Here is an 11060-nt window from a genome sequence, read left to right as displayed (position 1 = left end):
TTTAATCAAATAGATCTAAAACGGTAATAACCAATTTTGCTATCAACTGTCGTTTATAATCAATATAAAATTATGAATGAGATCTATTTTTTGGTGCTAAGTCTCGGAAATCCGATGTGTACTCTACACCTACAGCACGTTTCAACATGAAACAGCCACGTCGCTTGTGGCTGGTGGCAGCGCAGCCCTAGAGGGGCCCCACACCCGCACCCCGTCCCCCCACAACTCCTTCCCGCGACCAGCTGGCCCGCGCCCTAGGCCCCGCCTCGCGCCCCGCCCAGGTTACATCACAGAGCCCGCAGGCCCCGCGGGTGGGGAGACCCGGGCCCTGGCCGCGTGTACCCGGCCGCTCGCATCCTCTCCGCTCCAAGCACCCAAGTTCTGAAAGGAAGCAACGTCCACTACAAAGCCCTGGCGGCAGTCGGTCTACCCGCCGGCCGCCCGGGTGCTAGCCGGCGGGAGGCGGGAGTCTGAAGCCCCCACGCGTACCTCGCCCCCAACGGCCCTCCGCTCGCGCCGCTACCATTGCGAGGTCGAGGCGGCGGGGCCGACGCCCATTGGCTTGCCTCAGCCCTCCGCCCGCCCCCTCGCCGCGTTTATTGGTCGGAGCAGCGGCGCCCGCGGGATAGGCGGTGGCGGCGCCCCTCCCTCGCGCCGGCCCTCAAGAGGGCGACGAGGAAGCGGCCGCCTCCCTGCGCCCCGCCCCACGGGCTTGCTCGGTGGCTCCGGCTCCTCCCGACTTCTCCCGGCTCCTCCCGGCAGTCTCCCGGCTCCCTCCGGCTTCGGCTCAGGCGCAGCGGCGGCGGGTAGGTGCGGCGGCAGGCGGGGCCCGATCTGAGGGGCGGCCTCCCCACTGTCCCGGGGGCTGCCCGAGCCGCGCCCCGCGGGCGCCTGGGACCCCGCAGGGCCCGCGGGAGGCTGGGAAGGGCGGTGGCCACGGGCCTGTGGGACGCGGGGGCGGCCGGGCTGGGGGCCTGCGGGCGTGATCTTCCGAGGCTTAGAGGAGTGATCCGGGGGCGCCTCGGGGCGGACGGGGCTGAGAGGACCGGGGTTTCGGGCGTCTGGGGCGTGGGGCCGAGCGACATGCTTTGGGCTCAGGATGGGGTTGCGCTCGCGGAGCGAGGGTCGGCTGCGGTCTGCGGCCCTGGGTGGGGTTCGGGGGCATAGAAAAACTCAAAGGTCCGTGAGACTTCGGGGGTCAGTTGAGGTGGGGTTGATGTGAGCTAGAGAGAGTGGCCAGTCTGGGGTTACGGGCGGGGCTGAGGGGCGGTCTGGAGAACCGGGCCCCAGCCTGGGCTCTCTGCGCGCGTCTCCTCCCGCACTGCTGGGGGACTAGCGTGTGTCTGGCTGCGGGAGGGCAAAGCCGTCGCAGCAAGGGTGGGGATGGGAGGATTGGGACTGGGACCGGGAGGGGGCAGTTGGAAACGTTACCCAGAACCGAGATTGTGATTTAGCACCTGGACCAGGTTCTCCGCTGGTGTTGCTTGAGCCCTTTTTTGGTGAAATTACCCCGTGGGGGTCAGGACGTTGGGTTTTTTGTTTGTTTCCACCCAGGAACGTGTAAATTAAATGCTTTTGCTACTTTAGGGAGGAGGCAGTCATTACGCTTAGGTTTGTGTTTTAGCACCCAGACCCGGTGTGGAAGGTGTTTCTCGGGAAGGTTACTGTTACCCAGCTCTCTCCTGGAAACTCCCTTTCTTCCTTCCCTCCTCTGGTTCGGTTACACTATTGCTCCCCAGGGCCTCTCGATTCGCTCTCCCGGGCTGCATAGCATTGCAGTGTTCCTTGCTGTGTGTGTGTGTGTGTGTGTGTGTGTGTGTGTCTGTCTGTCTCCCGCCCGTTTCCCTGCTGCTGCACTTTTGGCAACTGCCTCTGCTCTTTCCCAGGGATGGTTGTGGCATTGCATCAGGGGATATTTGTGCTTGTAATTTGCTCACTCAGCCCAGGAAGAGGGAGAATAGTATGCTGCAGAGATGGGAGGGGGGTACCGTCAGCTCGGCTGGGTAGGCAGAGAAATGGGTGTGGTGAGGGAATACAGCTGCTCTAGGCCTATAGGGTAACACTGCCCAGTCATCAGCTCAAAGAGATTCAAAGAGCAGCAGCAACAGCTATTTTTATAAATCAGTCCTGAATCCAAGCTGAGCACATGGATTTAGAGTGAACAGTTGTCATGCTCTAACTATTACCGGCTGGGTGTTTGGTAGACAACACTGGAGTTGCTAAGGGAGAGCTGTGCAGTGCAGCAGGTACTTTACTTGCAACTTTTAAATTTTGCTACTCTCACCTCTCTGAGACTGGATCTCTCTCTTCAGGGGATGTCTTTCCAGTGCAGTGGTTTGATGGTCTAGACTACTCCTTTTCAAGTGAGATGTTCCTGGATCAGTGGTAGTCTTCCTCTCCAGTTTGGCTTAAAAATAATAAAGCTATCACCTTGTGAGCACTTGAGCCATCTTCTAGGCACTAACCGTAGGTATTTGTTTACAGATGGGGAAATTGAGACTGGTAGAAATAAGGGGTCACACAGATAGTTATGTGGCGGAACTGGCATCCACGTCAAGGTCTCTCTGGATTCCCCCCAACCCCCCACTAGTTTAGAGACGTGAAATTTTTGGTTTATGCAAGGGTGACTCAAGCGCTTGAGAATTTATTCATGCAAAGTAATCTCACCAGAGACTGATAAACCAGGTACGAGTTTATTTACACCAAAAGTATAAGGTGCCATGTACACAGTTGGAATTAATTATCCACTGGCTAGGACACCTCCTTTGTTTCTGGCCAGCCAAATCAGTAATAAAAAGGCAATTGATTATAGAATGGAAACTAAGGACCTTGGATGTTCTTGGGATGTTTTAATCAAGTTACTGAATTCTAGTGAGTTTCCCTTCTTTTCCCATTGTATGAATAAATACATTAATGTGTGACAGTGCTGGGAAACTTCTAAAGACATTTTCCCACCCTGTCTCAGTGTCGTTCTTTTTTTAGTCATCTCTTCCAATACTTATCATTTCAGCCTATTTAACCTGTGTCAAATTTCTCAAATTTACAAGTAGGTTTACATTATGTATTAAAAAGTCATTTTCCATTGTTTGCTGACAATAAAGGAAGCACCTGGGTTCTTATTTCTAGGTGGCTTTGCTCTATTTTTAATTTTTCTTGAGAATATGAAAACTTTTTATTAATTGCTTACTCTGGCATTCAGAGGAAAGTAGGACAGGTTTCCCAAGCTTGCTTGAAATGGATTGAGATCTGGGAAAGATACTGCCTTGGGGTTTTAATTTTGGTTTTAGGGTGGGGGTGTTTGTGGAAGTGAGTGTCCCCTTGTGTAAAGGGGAGTGTTTGTGTGATTTGAACCTCTCATCCCCATCAAGATAGGTGACTTGGCATTAGTTTGTTCTTCCCGATTTCAGTGTCTTGTTCTTTTTCCCCGATTGATCCATCTTTGTCTCTTGAAATTTTTGCTGTTGACCCTTCGAATGTAGGGCATCTTCTTCCTCCTCTTTCTCTTCTTTCTTCTCCTCCTCTTCCTTTTTTCCCTTCTTTTTAAAATTACTGTTACTACTGTTTTTAAGTAATCTCTACCCCCAACATGGGGCTCAAACTCAGGACCCTGAGATCAAGAGTTGCATGTTCGGTCCACCAAATGAACCAGCCAGGTGCCCCCCTTTTTCTTTTTTTTAAATATTAAGCATGGTTAGTTGATGTGTAGATTTTATTTTCCCTTAAAAAGCAAGAAAAATCTGAGGAACATTTTGACCTAATGGAAGTCATCTGGTGGTTCATTTGATTTGGTCAATTTGAAAAGGAAACCGAGTAAATGTCACTGATTTCACTTTGTTCTTCTAAACGGCACTTTTAGAACCAGGTTTCTGTAGACTTACTGCTAGGAATGTGTTGAGGACAATTATGATCAAGAAAGGGGTTAAAGCAAACTAATATATATGAGGGATCATATTCACTACCTTTTTAGAGCTTCCTGCGCTAATCTCTCGACACAGACCTAATGGGAATTGATTTTGTATGTCATTAAATTTTTGATTAATTAATTTATTTTTGAGAGAGTGAGCATGTGGTAGTGCGCGCATTGGTGGGGGGGGTACAGAGGAGAGGGAGAGAGAGTGTTTTAAGCAGACTCCAAGCTGAGTGCCAAGGGATCCAGGGCTCAGTCTCACCATCCTGAGATCACAGCCTGAGCCGAAACGAAGAGTCTGAGGCTTAACGGAGGGCACCACCCGGGCGCCCTGTATGTCAATAAATTTTTGAGCTTGAAAGTCAATCCAGTTTACTTTGGCATTTGTTTGTACAGTAGAAAAGTTAATCTTCCTTTTCTTTTTAATATATATATATATATTTAAGATTTTATCTACTTATTTGATGGAGAGTGATGCAGTGAGAGAGGGAACACAAACAGGGGGAGTGGGAAAGGGAGAAACAGGTTTCCTGCTGAGCAGGGATCCCGACTCTGGGCTCGGTCCTAGAACCCCAGGATCATGACCCGAGCAGAAGGCAGACACCCAACAACTAAGCCAGCCACCCAGGTGCCCCTGGGGGGGGGGGGGTTAATTAATTAATTATTTATTTGAGAGAGAGAGAGAGAGAGCATGTGCCTGTAGGAGCGAGGGTGGGAGGGGGAGCAAGAGAGAGAATCCCAGTGGGACTCTGTGCAGCTCTATCGCACCACCCTGAGATCACAACCTGAGCTGACACTAGGAATCTTGACACTTAAACCTACTGTACCTCCCAAGCACTTGAAAATGTTAATCTTCTCACCATAAAAACTATCTTATTGGTTTGCATGTATTTAAATTTCTTTTAAAATGTATTACTTTCCCTCTTTCTGACTTTACAATAAGGCAGTTTAAAAAATAATTTATTTTGAAATAATTTTAGATTTATAGAAGACTGTCAAGATAGTACAGAATGTCCATATAATCTTTATCTAGCTTTCCTTAAATTTTTTTTTAAATATTTTATTTATTTGACAGAAAGAGATCACAAGTAGGCAGAGAAAGGGGGAAGCAGGCTCCCTGCTGAGCAGAGAGCCCTATGTGGGGCTTGATCCCAGGACCCTGGGATCATGACCTGAGCCGAAGGCAGAGGCTTTAACCCACTGAGCCACCCAGGCACCCCTAGCTTTCCTTAAATTTAACATCTTCTGTAGTGAGACATTTATTAAAATTAAGACATCAATATTAGTTTAATATTTTAACTAAAATATAGGCTGTCCTCTCATTTCCCTAGTTTTTCCCCAGTGATACCCTTTTTTTTTATTACAGGATCTGATCCAGGATACCACATTACATTTAGGTGTCCTGTTTCCCTAGTTTCCGACAATCTGTGACAGTTTGAGTCTCTCCTTGCCTTTCTCTCCTTGACACCTTTGATAAGTAGCAGTCAGTTATTTGTAGAATGTTCCTGAATTGGGTTTTCTGGTATTTTGTCTTGATTAGCCTGAAGTGAGGCATTTCGGGGAGGAATACCACAGAAATGGTATGTCCTTCTTGTCACATCATACTGCATTTCAGGGGATACCTGATAGCAATGTGACTTATTACTGATGTTAACTTTGATAACTTGATTAAGGTAGTATCTCCCTGGTTTCACTAAAGTGACTATTTTTCTATTTCTTTTTTTTTTTTATTTTAAAGATTTATTTATTTGACAGAGAGAGAGAGATGACAAGCAGGCAGAGAGGCAGGCAGAGAGAGAGAGGAAGCAGGCTCCCTGCTGAGCAGAGAGCCCGATGCGGAGCTCGGTCCCAGGGCCCTGGGATCATGACCTGAGTCGAAGGCAGTGGCTTAACCCACTGAGCCACCCAGGCGCCCCGATTTTTCCATTTCTTTACTTCATTTGTTAGAAGCTTGCTGGGTCAAGCCCTTTCTGGAGGAAGGGAAGTAAGCTCTACCTCCTGAAGGGATGAGTATCAAAGAATTTGTGAACCTGTGTTAGAATCACCCACAGTAATGAATAAATATTTTGGGGAGGTTCTGTGAGGCTACCCAAAGATCTGAGTTTCATCCACGAATTTTAGCATTCATTGGTGAAATTTGCCTGTAGTGGCATTTACCGTGTAATTGTAGTGGTGATTTTCTGTTTCCCTCATTCCTTCTACATTATTTGGAATTCTTCTGAAGGGAAGATTTGTACACGGCCTTCCCCCCCCACAGTTTATTTACTTATTCATTTGTATCAGTATGGATTCATGAATACCATGCTTAGTTGCTTACAGTCTTCTGGCTTTGGCCATTTGGTACTTAAGTTCTTTTTTTTTTTTAAAGATTTTATTTATTTATTTGACAGAGATAGAGATCACAAGTAGGCAGAGAGGCAGGCAGAGAGAAAGGGGGGAAGCAGGCTCCCTGCAGAGCAGAGAGCCCGATGCTGGGCTCAATCCCAGGACCCTGAGCCCATGACCTGAGCCTATGACCTGAGCTGAAGGCAGAGGCTTTAACCCACTGAGCCACACAGGCACCCCTGGTACTTAAGTTCTTTCTCTTATGTCCTCCTTTTTTTTTGGTGCTGCATGATGCTCCAGTCTCATCTTGGATTTTCCCTGCCCCAGCCCCCACAAAAATCAGCCATTTTCCCAAGGAGCCCTGGTTTCTTTTATTGGAGAAAAATATTTAGAAACACAGATCTGGATTCTAAGTGAACTGGATGTACTCACTACTGCTGGGCTATCACTGCTTCTAGATGTCTTAGAGGGCAGACCTAGGAACTACATGTATGTATACTGCTTACAGTATCCATATACGTACATGTATACTGACCCAGGTACACACACGTGTATGTTTATTTCCGTATCTATCAGTATATAAATATGATGTGGTCGTACTGGTCTCTCTGACTCTAGTCCAGTACCACAAGTTCATTCTAGGGTTCCTCTCCTTGCTTATTTGTAAACCCCCCCCCCCCCCCCCCACAGAAACTTGGCTCTAGTTATTTATAATAGATTTACTTAACTGTTCAACCTCAGTGTATGTGTAAGGTAGGAAAATGGAGTTTTCATTAGCATAATAAAGTCCATTTCCAAAGCAGTTTGCAGTTGTTACCTAATTTAAATTATACTCCTATAATATTGGTATTTTAAATGACTGTTTTTCAGCCTCAGTGGAGAGGTGATGTCATTTGCCCTTGGCCAAACAGGAAGTGAGTGACTGCAGCTGGAATTGATGACCTGTTCTCACTCCCAGGGCTAGCTTGATCCCAAGCAAAGCAGTCTCAAGTATCTTGACTAATAAGTCAGCCTTTGTCCCTTAGTGGGTTTGCTCCTTTTAATTAGAGAAGTTCCTGAATTTTAGAATTTTTTTTTTAAACTTTGACAGTGTTGACAGCAGGAGTAATTTCTTTTCTGGAATTATTTTGTCCCACGTAAGTTTTTTCCAGACTAAACAGTTTTTTCCCCCCAGCCACCTCTTAGGAAATGTGCTTTCTAAACCTTTTACTATGTTGGGCATCTCTTGTGGACATGCTACAGTTTGTCATTCTGTCAGATGTGGTCTGATCCAGATATTGTATTAAGCCCTGGAAAGGAAGTGATTAAGGAATTCAGAATGACCCCTTTCCACTTAGTTTCCACCCCTGCTGCTTTGAAATAATTTTTTTTCTTTCTTTCTATATCCACTTTTCAGTGTTGCTTTATACTTGCCTGGTAGTAAGCTCCCTTCTAGGTATTTTTCCTTAGAGTTGCTGTTAACCCATCTTTATTCTTGATTGGTTAATTTTCTGATTCTATGTTTTGGACTTGTTTATGCTCCTGTTTTCTTTCTGTAAGTCCAGTTTCTGTCCATTGTTCCAAAGGAGACTTTTTGAATCCTGATTCTATTATCCCGTGCCTTTGGTACCCTTCCTGTGTCTGTAATTTAGATATGTTCTTCCTCTATTTTGACTTGAGTTGATTAAGAAAACATTTGCCGAGATAGTGCTAAGATCAGATTTTATATGTAATTAGAGATAAATTAGCAGTAAAACTTAATACTTTATTTCCTCCTTACTTCTGACTTTTATTACCTTAGTATTTCCAAAGATTTTGGTTCTGATTTTCTGCTATAGTTTATGTACAAAATTATAATTAAATATTTTACATAATTTTTTAAAAAAGATTTTGTTTTAATCTCTATGCCCAACATGGGACCTGAACTCACCACCCCAAGATCAAGAATCACATGCTTTCGGGCAGCCTGCATTGCTGTCATTTAAGCATTGGATTATTATTATTATTTTTTTAAAGATATTTATTTCAATCTCAAGTAGGTGGAGAGGCAGGCAGAGAGAGAGAGAGAGGAGGAAGCGGGCTCCCCACTGAGCAGAGAGCCCAATGCGGGGCTCGATCCCAGGACCCTAACTAAGATCATGACCCGAGCCGAAGGCAGAGATTTAACCCACTGAACCATCCAGGTGCTCTTAGCTAAGCATTGGATTCTTGATTTCAGCTCAAGTCATGATCTCAGGGTGGGTGAGAATGACCCCAGCATTGGGCAGAGCTCAGCAGGGAGTCTGCTTGAGATTCTCTCCTCTCCCTCTGCCCTTTCCCTGCACTTGAGAGAGCTCATGCACCCTCTCTCTCCAATAAATAAATAAAATCTTGAAAAAGTGCATGCTCTACTGACTGAGCCAGCCAGGTGCCCCTAAAATATTTTAAGTCTTGAACTCTGAAGGCACAGCTAGGTTTTTTTTTTTTTTTAAGATTTATTTGTTAATTTATAGAATGAAAAATTTAGGGGAGATTGTGGATAGTGTGGTGAGTGGGAATAGAAGTTAGAGACCCTTAAGAAAAATGTTGCTTCCTAAAGTAACTCCTCTCGTGAGCTCTTTTTTTGTTAAACTGCCTGAGATGATGATGATTCTTCTTTTTTTTTTTTTAGACTGTCTGAAATTCTTGATCAGATGTTCATTTGGGTTAATCCATGTTCTGTGTGAGGAATAGAAATACACTGGGAAGATTCAAGAGAGCTCTTACTCATCTTCTTATAGGTAGATCATATTTTCATCGGAATAGTTTGTACTGGGGTATAAATGTTTCTTTGGGTGACAGGTGATTTCTTCTTCTTTCCTTCTTTCCTCCCTCCCTTTTCCATCCTTCCCTCTCTCTCTTTCTCTCTTTTTGACAGAGAAGTGATTTCTGAGTTTAGGGAGGAGTGGGAAAAGGGAGAGGGTGAGCAATAAAACAGACTTAGGTATTTTCCCGTTAGTATCAGCTTTAGAAAGCCTTTCTGATCATTTTCTTAGCCTGGTTATGTATTCCTCTTTGGTGTTTTCACTGATATATATCTTTGGGTATATGTTATTCCATATTTAAAAAAAATAAACGTATAATTCACATATAATAAAATTTGCCGTTTTAGAATATACAGTTCATTCTGGGTTTTGGTGTATTCACAGTGTTGTATATCCATCATCACTATAAAATTCCGGAACATTTGCATCATCTCCAAAAGAAATCCCAAACCTGTTAGCAGTCACTCCCATCCCCCATCCGTCCAATCTCTGGCAATGAGGTATCTAATTTCTGTTGATGGATTTGCCCATTCTGGACTATCCCATAAACGCAATCATATAATATATAGCCTTTTGTATCTGGCTTTTTTCATTAGCTTGTTTTTATTATTTATTTATTATTATTGACAGAGAGGAGAGAGACAGCAGGAGAGGGAACACAAGCAGGGGAAGAGGGGAGGGAGAAGCAGGCTTCCTGCTGAGCAGAGAGGCAGATGCGGGGCTGGATCCCAGGATCCTGGGATCATGACCTGAGGCGAAGGCAGATGTTTAATGACCTCTCCCTCTAATGGGGCCACCCAGGCACTCCATTAACATATTTTAAAAGTTTGTTCGTGTGGTAGTGTATATCAGTACTTTATTCCTTTTTCTTTCTTTTCTTTCTTTCTTTTTTTTTTTTTTTTTTAAGATTTATTGGAGAGAAAGACAGTGCATGTATGAGTGTGCAGGTGCAGAGGAACAGAGGGAGAGAATCTTAAGAAGATTCCCTGGTGAACACAGAGCCCGACATGGGACTTGATCTTTCAATCCTGAGATCATAACTTGAGCCAAAATCAAGAATAAGATGCTCAACCAACTGAACCACTCACGTGCCTCTTCCTTTGGATTTCTTTTCTTTTCTTTTTTTAAAAGATTTTATTTATTTATTTGACAGAGAGAGAGATCACAAGTAGACAGAGAGGCAGGCAGGGGGGCGGAGCAGGCTCCTCACTGAGCAGAGAGCCTGATGCGGGGCTCGATCCCAGGACCCCGAGATCATGACCTGAGCCCAAGGCAGAGGCTTAACCCACTGAGCCACCCAGGCGCCCCTTCCTTTGGATTTCTGCATCAGTTTTACTTCTTTATGCCTTTCCACTGGGTTGAGATCTTCTTGAAGAGTCTATTGAATTATTTCATTTCCTTCTTTTTCTCTATTACCAAATGTATATTCAGTTAACACTGGTATAAAAATGCCGTTGTAGTGGAATTCATTGTAGCATAATGTCATAGAAAATGGCACAGAGGGAAAGTGGAGTATTGTTAAGAATATTTTACCTAGGGGCGCATGGGTGGCTCAGTTGGGTAAACGACTACCTTTGGCTCAGGTCGTGATCCCGGAGCCCTGGGACTGAGTCCTGCATCGGGCTCCCAGCTCCGTGGGTTAGTCTGCTTTTCCCTCTGGCCTTCTCCCCTCTCCTGCTCTCTCTCACTCTTTCTCTCTCTCAAATAAATAAATAAATAAATAATCTTAAAAAAAAAAAAAAAGAATATTTTACCTATTATAAAATGTTTCCTATGGTCCAGAAAAGTTCAGTCATCTTACTTCTATGTGTCCTCTGTACACTTGCCTCTAATTACCCTTTGTTACTGGAACTCAGAATGGGTGTGTTGAAATAGGAACCTTAATTTGATTTTATATATTCTCTAGGGAAATGTGTTCTGTCCTTATTCAAGAATAGTTCTTTGATGAACATAGGAGTACTTAAGATGCATTTGGCTATGTTGATTGTTAATTTTGTGTTCACATTATTTTGTGTGTAAACTTAAGTTCATTCATTTTCATTTTCCTCCTTATCACTAAATCACAG

The 11060-nt window shown here is 44.7% G+C and overlaps 1 protein-coding gene across 14 annotated transcripts in view; it reads left to right on the top strand.

Annotated features, from left to right (window-relative positions):
* Positions 1–314: 314 nt before the first annotated feature.
* MAP4 (microtubule associated protein 4) overlaps positions 315–11060 on the top strand; it is a 193445-nt gene continuing 182699 nt past the window's right edge. For 3 of the 14 annotated variants that reach the window (XM_059160761.1, XM_059160764.1, XM_059160762.1), the window contains exon 1: positions 317–806. The gene's annotated coding sequence lies outside the window, so the exon portion shown is untranslated. Of the gene's footprint in view, positions 807–11060 lie in introns of all 14 variants that reach the window. The other 11 variants (XM_059160757.1, XM_059160760.1, XM_059160773.1 and 8 more) reach the window with 8 other exon arrangements.

Source organism: Mustela lutreola, chromosome 2, assembly GCF_030435805.1.
Source record: "Mustela lutreola isolate mMusLut2 chromosome 2, mMusLut2.pri, whole genome shotgun sequence".
In the NCBI taxonomy this organism is placed as follows: Eukaryota; Metazoa; Chordata; class Mammalia; order Carnivora; family Mustelidae; genus Mustela; species Mustela lutreola.
The sequence above is the reverse complement of the archived record's forward strand: the minus strand, read 5'-3'. Positions and strand labels throughout refer to the sequence as shown.